Raw genomic sequence first — 8,322 nt, 5'->3', positions numbered from 1 at the left:
TCACAGCTTTAAGGTAAAAATCATTACCTTATGGGGGGATTTAATTTGTTCCTAAATAAAAAGATTGATTTTTCTTTTCATTTTGTAGGTTTCATTTTGTTATTGAGGTAACAAATGTTCTGACAGATTAAAAAAATAGTATGTGCAGGAAACTGAAGGTATATATATACTCTTATAATAAGACTACCTGTTATGAGTACCATACATAGACCTGGTCTACATTGGGGGGTGGGGGGGAGTCTATCTAAGTTACGCAACTTCAGCTACATGAATAACATAGCTGAAGTCGACATAGTTAGATCAGCTTATCATGGTGTCTTCACTATGGTGAGTCGACTGCTGCCACTCCACCGTCGACTCTGCCTATGCATCTCGCCAAGCTGGAGTACAGGAGTCAATGGGAGAGTGCTCGGGGATCGATTTATTGTGTCTAGACTAGATATGATAAATCGATCCCCACTGGACCGATTGCTGCCCGCCAATCCAGCTGGTAGTGAAGACTTACCCATAGATATTAAACTTATCTTTAATTATGTTTCCTTGTGCATTGGTCCTAAAATGTGGCCTCTCTTCATATCTTCTTATTTATAATCTGTCAAATAACACAATGAAAAAGGAAAAATTTAAAAGACAACAACTCTAAGCTATATAACTTTCAGGAATTTTAATTTCATTGATCCAGAGCTTCTGGGATTGATGTCCCACTCGGTAGTCTAGGTCATCCTAGAATTTTACATAACCTGAACTCTGGGTCATTACAAACACAATAATCTCTAACTATGTACCTTTCTGGAATTCTAGGGCTGTTCCATTTAAGGATTCATTTGCCAACCTCAGATGTTCATATCTTTAAAACTGATGAACCCATTTTCTTTAGTTCTAGCTTGTTTTGTAGATGCTATTGAGTCCTAACAATCAGACTATATTTGAAGAAAGTCAGTTGACAATTTCTGAATTTATAAGGATTAAGAAAAGCCAAGTAATTCCTGGACTGGGACAACCTTAAAAATTTAATAAGAAATTAAAAGAAAAATTCTAATACACTTCATCATGAAGATTTTGAATCCTTATCATTTAAAAACCTTAAATCAATTTTCTTCAAACTTGGTCTGATTCCCAGGCATCAATGAGATCTACAAAGCAAGCCTTCTCTGAAGTTTCTAGTATTAGTAGATTTATGTTTTATTTATTTATTTATGTAATCTGAGAGCAAAATCTCTAATAGGACAACATAGGGGAAATCTTCATATTTGAAATGCTGAAAATGACTATAATTTGGTTTAAACAACAGCAACAACAAAAAATCTTTGGGCATGAAATCTGCCTCAGAAGGTGAAATTAACACAAGTGTTGAGGGCATATGCAAGGCAATTTGCTCCACTTAATATATGCAGTTTGACTGAGTGGGTATGGGCAGAGTGATGGTACAGATATTTTCTTGCCAAGGAGTATGTGTGTGTAAATCCTAATTTAGCTAGTGTGAGAGTGTGAGAGGTTTTCCAGAGTGCAACCTGGAACTGGCGTACTGCTTAGCTCTCTGTCCCACCAACCCGGGCTCCCTCTCTCACTCTGTGATGCTGTGACAAGCTGCAAACCTCTGGTAGATACTACACTCACACAGATATCCATAGGCAGGGAGACACCCAGCTGAGTTACATGAGTGAATCTTCCAGCCACTCATGAACTAACAATAGAGAAGCTCCAGCCAATTCCCCCCTAGTTCCCCAATTTAGCTTCCCTGAGTTGTACCAACAACCAACACTGCCCAGTTGTGATTTGCGTAGGTCTGCAAGTTCCACTCATTTGATCTCACTCCAAACTGCAACAGACTGGTCCTATTATTCAGCAATTATAGAGGGCTCAATAAACCAGATCCCACCATATCTGGCTCATTACCACCGCTTTGTAGGCCTACTACCATTGGCAACCAAATCAAGCATTTCAAGGAGCTTCATAAAAGTGTTCACTCCTTGTTGGACAGAAAAGAGTGAGGCACTGCACTTGATTTCACAAGATCAAATCACAAAGCCTGGAAACTCCTCTGTCTTTTAGGTAGTGCAGTTCCAGCAGCCTACAAACCACCTCAAGTCAGCGCAGATGCTGTCTCCACACAGTTAGTTGCCAACTCCCATGCGCTTATGGATAAAAAAATCAGGTGGCAAGTCCACAAACAATTCCACCATGCACTAAATCAATGCCACTTGTCTTCACCCCTTCTTCCCCATCACAGTTGATGAAGTGGACAAGTGTCTCTCCAACACTAAGCCTGAGAAAGCAGCAGGAATGGACAGAATTCCTGAAGAACCTTGGTACAAAGGCAAGAAGGTTACTGGTAGACTTCTTTAGCAACATCCACTCTTCTGGCATAATACCAAAAGAGTGGAAGTTACCTTAGATCACAGCCACTTTGAAGCCTGGAAAAGAGGCAACTGACCCAAAAATACTGGCCCACATCCATACTTGGCAGCTGTTATAAACTGTTTGAGCAGCTCCTACTTCAAAGGTTACAGCCAATAGTGGAGCAACTGGTCCCCAAAGATCAGGCTAGATTTAGAACTGGTCACAATTGCTGGGACCAGGTGCTGGCCTTAACCAGCTACATAGAATCTGGCTACCAGTGAAAATTAAAAACATCCATTGCATTCATTGATCTTTCTTCTACATACAACACTGTACGGTGCAAAGGTCTTCTGATGAGCTTTCCCATGCCAATCAACAATCAGACTCATTCTCAAGATACTGAGTAACAGAAGATTCATCATACGCCTTGATGAACATGCCAGCAAATTATGGAGATTGAACAATGGCCTCCCACAAAGATCCGTTTCAGCACCTGCACTGTTTAATCTCCACACCAGCAACTTTCCAGTCACCATCCTGTAAATTCATCTATGCAAATGACCATGCACTAGCAACATAAGTGTCCTCTCTGACAGCCACAGAAATGGTCATAGACAACAATCTCTGGGCACTGAAGGCATATTTCAAAGCTTGGCATCTGAAACCCAATGCTTCAAAAACCCTCATCTCTCCCTTCCCCTTGAATAATCCTGAGGACAAAGTGCCACTGCAAGTAGACTTTTGTGGTCCACCTCTTTTACATGACTACAATCCATGGTGATCAACAGTCTTTCCAACACTAAACCTGGGAAAGTGGCAGGCTTGGAATTACCCTAGATCAGATGCTGAGCTATCACCAACTCCAAAAGGAAGATAAATACAAGAGTTAAAATCATCCAGAATCTCACTGGCTTATCCTGGGGAAGTAATTCATGCATGCTTCAAATGTCAGTACAAGCCCTGGCCTTGCTAACAGCAGAGTATTGCATGCCAGTTTGGTGGAACAGTTCCCACACGAATCTCATTGACACCGAAATCAGTGCCATGGGCACTGATCAACACTAATACTGTGGCTACCAGTTTTTGTGGGCATTGCTCCAACCAACACCAGGTGAGATGCTGCTGTAGTCTAGGAGTACAACAAGATCCTGGATGCTCTGGAACTGCCGATACACCAAGACCTCAATTCATTGCTACTCTCCCAACTCAAATCCAGGAAGTCTTTCTGGATCGATGTGTCAATGCTACAGGTCAGAGGAAAAGACACCAGCATTCATTGGCTCAAATTGTGGGCCACTTGTAATGTCCTAAACAAAGACCTAATTGAAGATTCAACAAAATAAGTCCCAGAATTCTGTCTTCCCTAGAGTCACTAACTTGCATTTAGCTGGACAGATGGTGTGGATATCTGCTCCACAAATGGAAAATCAAAGAATCACCAAATTGTGACTGTGGTGAGATACAAACCATGTGACATATCATAAGCAAGTGCCCCATTCATGTTCACAGTGGTGACACAAGGGAGATCCACCTACCTACCCCAGAAGCATTAGAATGACTTTCAAATATCAAGATTCAATTTTAATCCCAGCCCGTTTCTTTTCAAATGCCATATGAAAGAAGAAGAAGCTTGGCCAGTGCATGGGTCTGTCCACCCTGCTTGTACCACATTGTATGCTCCACGAGGTGAGGGCAATCTTGCCTCCTGCTTCTCTTGCTTTCCTTGAGTGGGTTATGCAGGAGGAGGATGCCCTCACCCCCACTCTCACCCTTGGCCCTCTGGAACTTGTCATTGGGCCTCAGCCGCAAGCTGACTGTATGCTACCCAGTTTGTCTGCCTCCAAACTGCTCTCAGAAAACATCTGTATGCACTCATTTTTCACACAATCCACCCTTGTGTCCTGCCCCAACACCAAGTGGTGAGACCTGCTGCCATCTAAGGAGGTCAAGGAACTCCGATGGGTCAGTGAGTACCCCACTATGGTTCCATGATCCACCAGGGATATTAGTTGCCAATTCCTTCACACAGCCATGATCATGGACATGCACCTGGTGAGGTTCATGAACTCCCTCGACACTTGTCCCTTTTGCAGCAAGAGGAAGATTCTAGTGCACATCTATGTAGAGTGTCAGGTTGTAGCCTCTCTTCAAAATTGCTTGCTGAGGTTCTGTCTCCACTTTTGTCTGCACCTCCTGATCCTGGCACACTCCATCCATGGCCCCACAAAGTTGTGACCTCCTCATCAGCCTCCTCCTGGTGCTGGCCAAGATTGTCATCCATCACACCAGGAGAAGAAAGTTGGATGGGGGTTCTCTGTGGCTATTGGGCCTATTTCAATTCCCTTGTTCAGTCATGCCTCCAAGTAGAGTTCCTCTGGGAGGTGCCCATGGACTCCTTGGACACCTTTGAGGAGCAGTGGAAGCTGTCATGGGCTTTCTGCTTGGTGTCCACCTCTGTATCCCTGAATTGAGAGGGAGGAGCTTCAGATTAGGGTAACCAGACATCCTAATATTATTGGGACCATTCTAATATCACGGGGTCTGTTATATATATATATATAACTATAACCCCTGGAAAAAAAAGTGTCCCAGTTTTTCCAACTTGCTATCTAGTCACACTATTTTAGTTTTGGGTGGGCTCAGACCTGCCTGCACCAGTATTTCAAATAGTCTGCCTGTGTGTTTTATCCCGTCCCCTTAGTCTTCAAAATGCTTTACAGCTATTAACAAATCCTCAGAAATACACTTAGGAGTGCAGTCAGCTATGCACACTATCCTGACTGATGAATGCTGTAAAAATATATTAATTAAATCGGTATCATCTCAGTTTTTACAGATTGGAAACTCCAAGAGAGGTCATATATGGAGTCACAACTGGGATTAATACATGAGTTCTTGTCTCCCAGTCTTGCTCTCAGGTCACACTTCTTCTCTAATATGCTTCTAGTTCTCTCCCTAGATGCTAAAATGGAAGTATGCATGGAGAGAGCTAATGGATGACAATTCTCACATTTCTGCATGCCAGTAATTGGGGAATGGCTAACAAGGTGAAGACTTCTTTCTTAGTTAGTAAATGTCCTTATTCTCTTCCTCTATATCCAGTATTGAAAGAGTATTAACGCTAATCTGAAATCTCAAAGACAAAAGTATAAACTATTCTTTTGCTTGTTCATGCACTTGAAGTTACTATATTCAAGATGGGAACAAAAATCAATTTTCACTATACATTTACCAATAACAAGTCCCACTTTCTTATATTGTCTTTTATGGTCAGTGACACAACTAGGGCAAACAGATAAGTGGAAGGAAAAAATACTGGATCGTTATTCAGTACTATGGTAATGAATGAAGTGAGAATCATACTGTGCCTATAAAGAATCGTTACAATTTTGTCTGCAATGAAAAGAAGTATCTTAACCCCAAACCCAGCATAATGTGTCACTTTAATAGCAGTCTGCATGAATAGATATGGTGTTCATAGACTAAAGGAAATTAAAGTAATCCTTTAATAATCAGCTATGGCTACTTTGGATACTCATGTATCCAGGAAGTGTGTGCATGTGTGTGGGGGGAGGGGGGCCGAAGGCTGAAGACTAGAACTATTCTCATATGGATTAGTATGCTTAAGGAGGAATCAAATTAAAGTTAGACAGCGCACCAAGAGAAAGCCCCATTTTTCACATTGTTACAAGAGGAGGCAAATAACCATTTTCATTCCATAGGATTTAAAGGTCTCAGGTGTTCATTACAGTTGGAACTGATATGCCTCATGATTACATTTCTTTTTGAGAATGTTTGCTCCCAGTCTTTGTTAGAAGTCCAAATAGAGAAGTTTTATCTTTCCCTTGGAGATCTGCCACTTGCATAGCACAATGCATCACTTACAAGAAGGGCTTTAAAAGATTTCCTGAAGGAAATAATGGAATTTCCTAACCCTGGCATAGAGTGAAAGGACAATATATAGAAATTCTTTGCTAGATAGTAGGATGACATCATTGTTGTATACTTCCATGCCAGAGACTGGCTTTGGAGAATAGGGACTTGGAACTCTCATTACTTTGGACAAAGGTGTTTACACCTTCTGGAGAAGTAAGTGTATTTTGTCTGTGATGTGAGAGACAAGATAATGAGTCACTTCAGGCAGGATTCTGTCATACATGCAGAGGAAGGTACTCTTCAGCATGAGTAAAGCTGGCAGAATTAGGCTTGCTATTATTTCGAAGATATGTCTCAGTGAAGGTTGACTACATTTGGGATACCTGTGTGGACAACTGGAGCTATAATCTATTAAACTGTACTCAAGATGGAAAATACACTTTACCACTTCATAAAATTTGGTGCATTCACAAAACAAAAATTTAGAAGTAGTGGGAATGGGGGGGTGGGGAATCTAATCTCATCATCTTGGATTCAGACCCAAGCCGTTCATGACTGGTAGAATTACCGAGGAACACCTATTAATACTGCTGACAGATTGTTAACACTAAGTGTGATTTTAGTGGGATTAGCTGTGTGAAGGTTCACCTGAGCAAGAAACAGTTGCACAGTTTAGACACCACTGCTTTCAGAGCTTAAAAATCAATGGAGTCATGCCAGTTTATACCAGCTGAGGATCTGAAACAAAGGCCTTAGTTTAAAATGAGATCGGATGGATCTCTGTTCAGGGAACTGGTTTTTCACTCTATGTTGAGATGAAAAAAAATGCATAATGATTGTGTTTCCATGAGAAAAAAATCCTCTGACTATGAGGCAATTCTCTTTCATAGAAACCTTGTAGTACGCTTTTTTTAGCTACTGTAAAACTGGATTTGACCAACAATCTCTGAATCTGAGTAAATAATTGTGACAAATTGGTATAATGTCTCCATCAAATTGTTACTTTTAATTGACATTGTAACCACATATTGAGTGTGCAACTATAACTGCCTAGGGATGTCAAGGACAAGCCAAAGGCAGTTTATTGTAATGTGTGACATCTCCCTAAGGGGAAAAACAAGAGTATCGACTGTGACTGTCTTCCAGCCAAAGAAGTCCACACCTAGAACAATGGATTTCCTACAGAAAACTTGGAAGGAAGGAAACTGTTTTTTATCAGCTTGGATTCTGTGGGCTCAGAAGTCAGTCAGTTAGTCTTCATAGGAAACTTGAAGTTTACGAATGAGTGAACATCCTCAGGTGAATAGTGCATATTACAGACAAAAGAGCATTCGAGCTATTCAGGGTATTTGCTGTTGGAAAAGAATTAAGCTACTTTTTCCTATTCAAGTTTGGAGATGTTGGGTAAAATGTTCCAAGGTACCTAAATGTCTTAGGATCCTGAGTCTCATTGACTCTGAAAGAGACTGATATACACTAGGAAATTAGGTCAGTGTTACTATGTCACTCAGGGGTGTAAAAATCCACACCCCTGAGCGATGCATTTAAATCAGCCTAACCCCCCAGTGTAGACATTAATAGGTCAATGGGAGAATTCTCCCTTCAACCTAGCTACCACCTGCGATGCTGTATAGAAAGGAAGTTAACTAGCTGCACTGATGCAGTCACCACTGTTGCAATAAATCTTGCACAAAGTATGTCACGTAATGTATCAATGAAAACGTTATAGACTGCTAAGTATGATAATCCTGTTAACATGCATGTATCATCTTTGTATTTGAAGTTATGAATATTTGCTATGTATTTGTATCTCAGACATCTTTTTTATTCCTGGATGACACCCCCAGACAGATTTGCATCAACACTAGTCAGCCAGCTTGATGGCCCATTAGGGACAATCAACTATTCCAGGAACCCTCCCAAAAACTCCTCAAAGAGCATGTACTCAATGAACTCTTTCTGACTCAGCCAGACGTGATAAGAACATATGATCTAAGACTTCATCTTTTACCAGTAACTTTCGATGTTCATGTGACCCTGGACCAGATATTGGCCAGTAACTTTCCAATTCACATGGGCTGAGATATAAATTACAAGGTATGACAT

The sequence above is a fragment of the Gopherus flavomarginatus genome, chromosome 1 (genome assembly GCF_025201925.1).
Source record: "Gopherus flavomarginatus isolate rGopFla2 chromosome 1, rGopFla2.mat.asm, whole genome shotgun sequence".
In the NCBI taxonomy this organism is placed as follows: domain Eukaryota; kingdom Metazoa; phylum Chordata; order Testudines; family Testudinidae; genus Gopherus; species Gopherus flavomarginatus.
Note: the sequence above shows the minus strand (reverse complement) of the source record.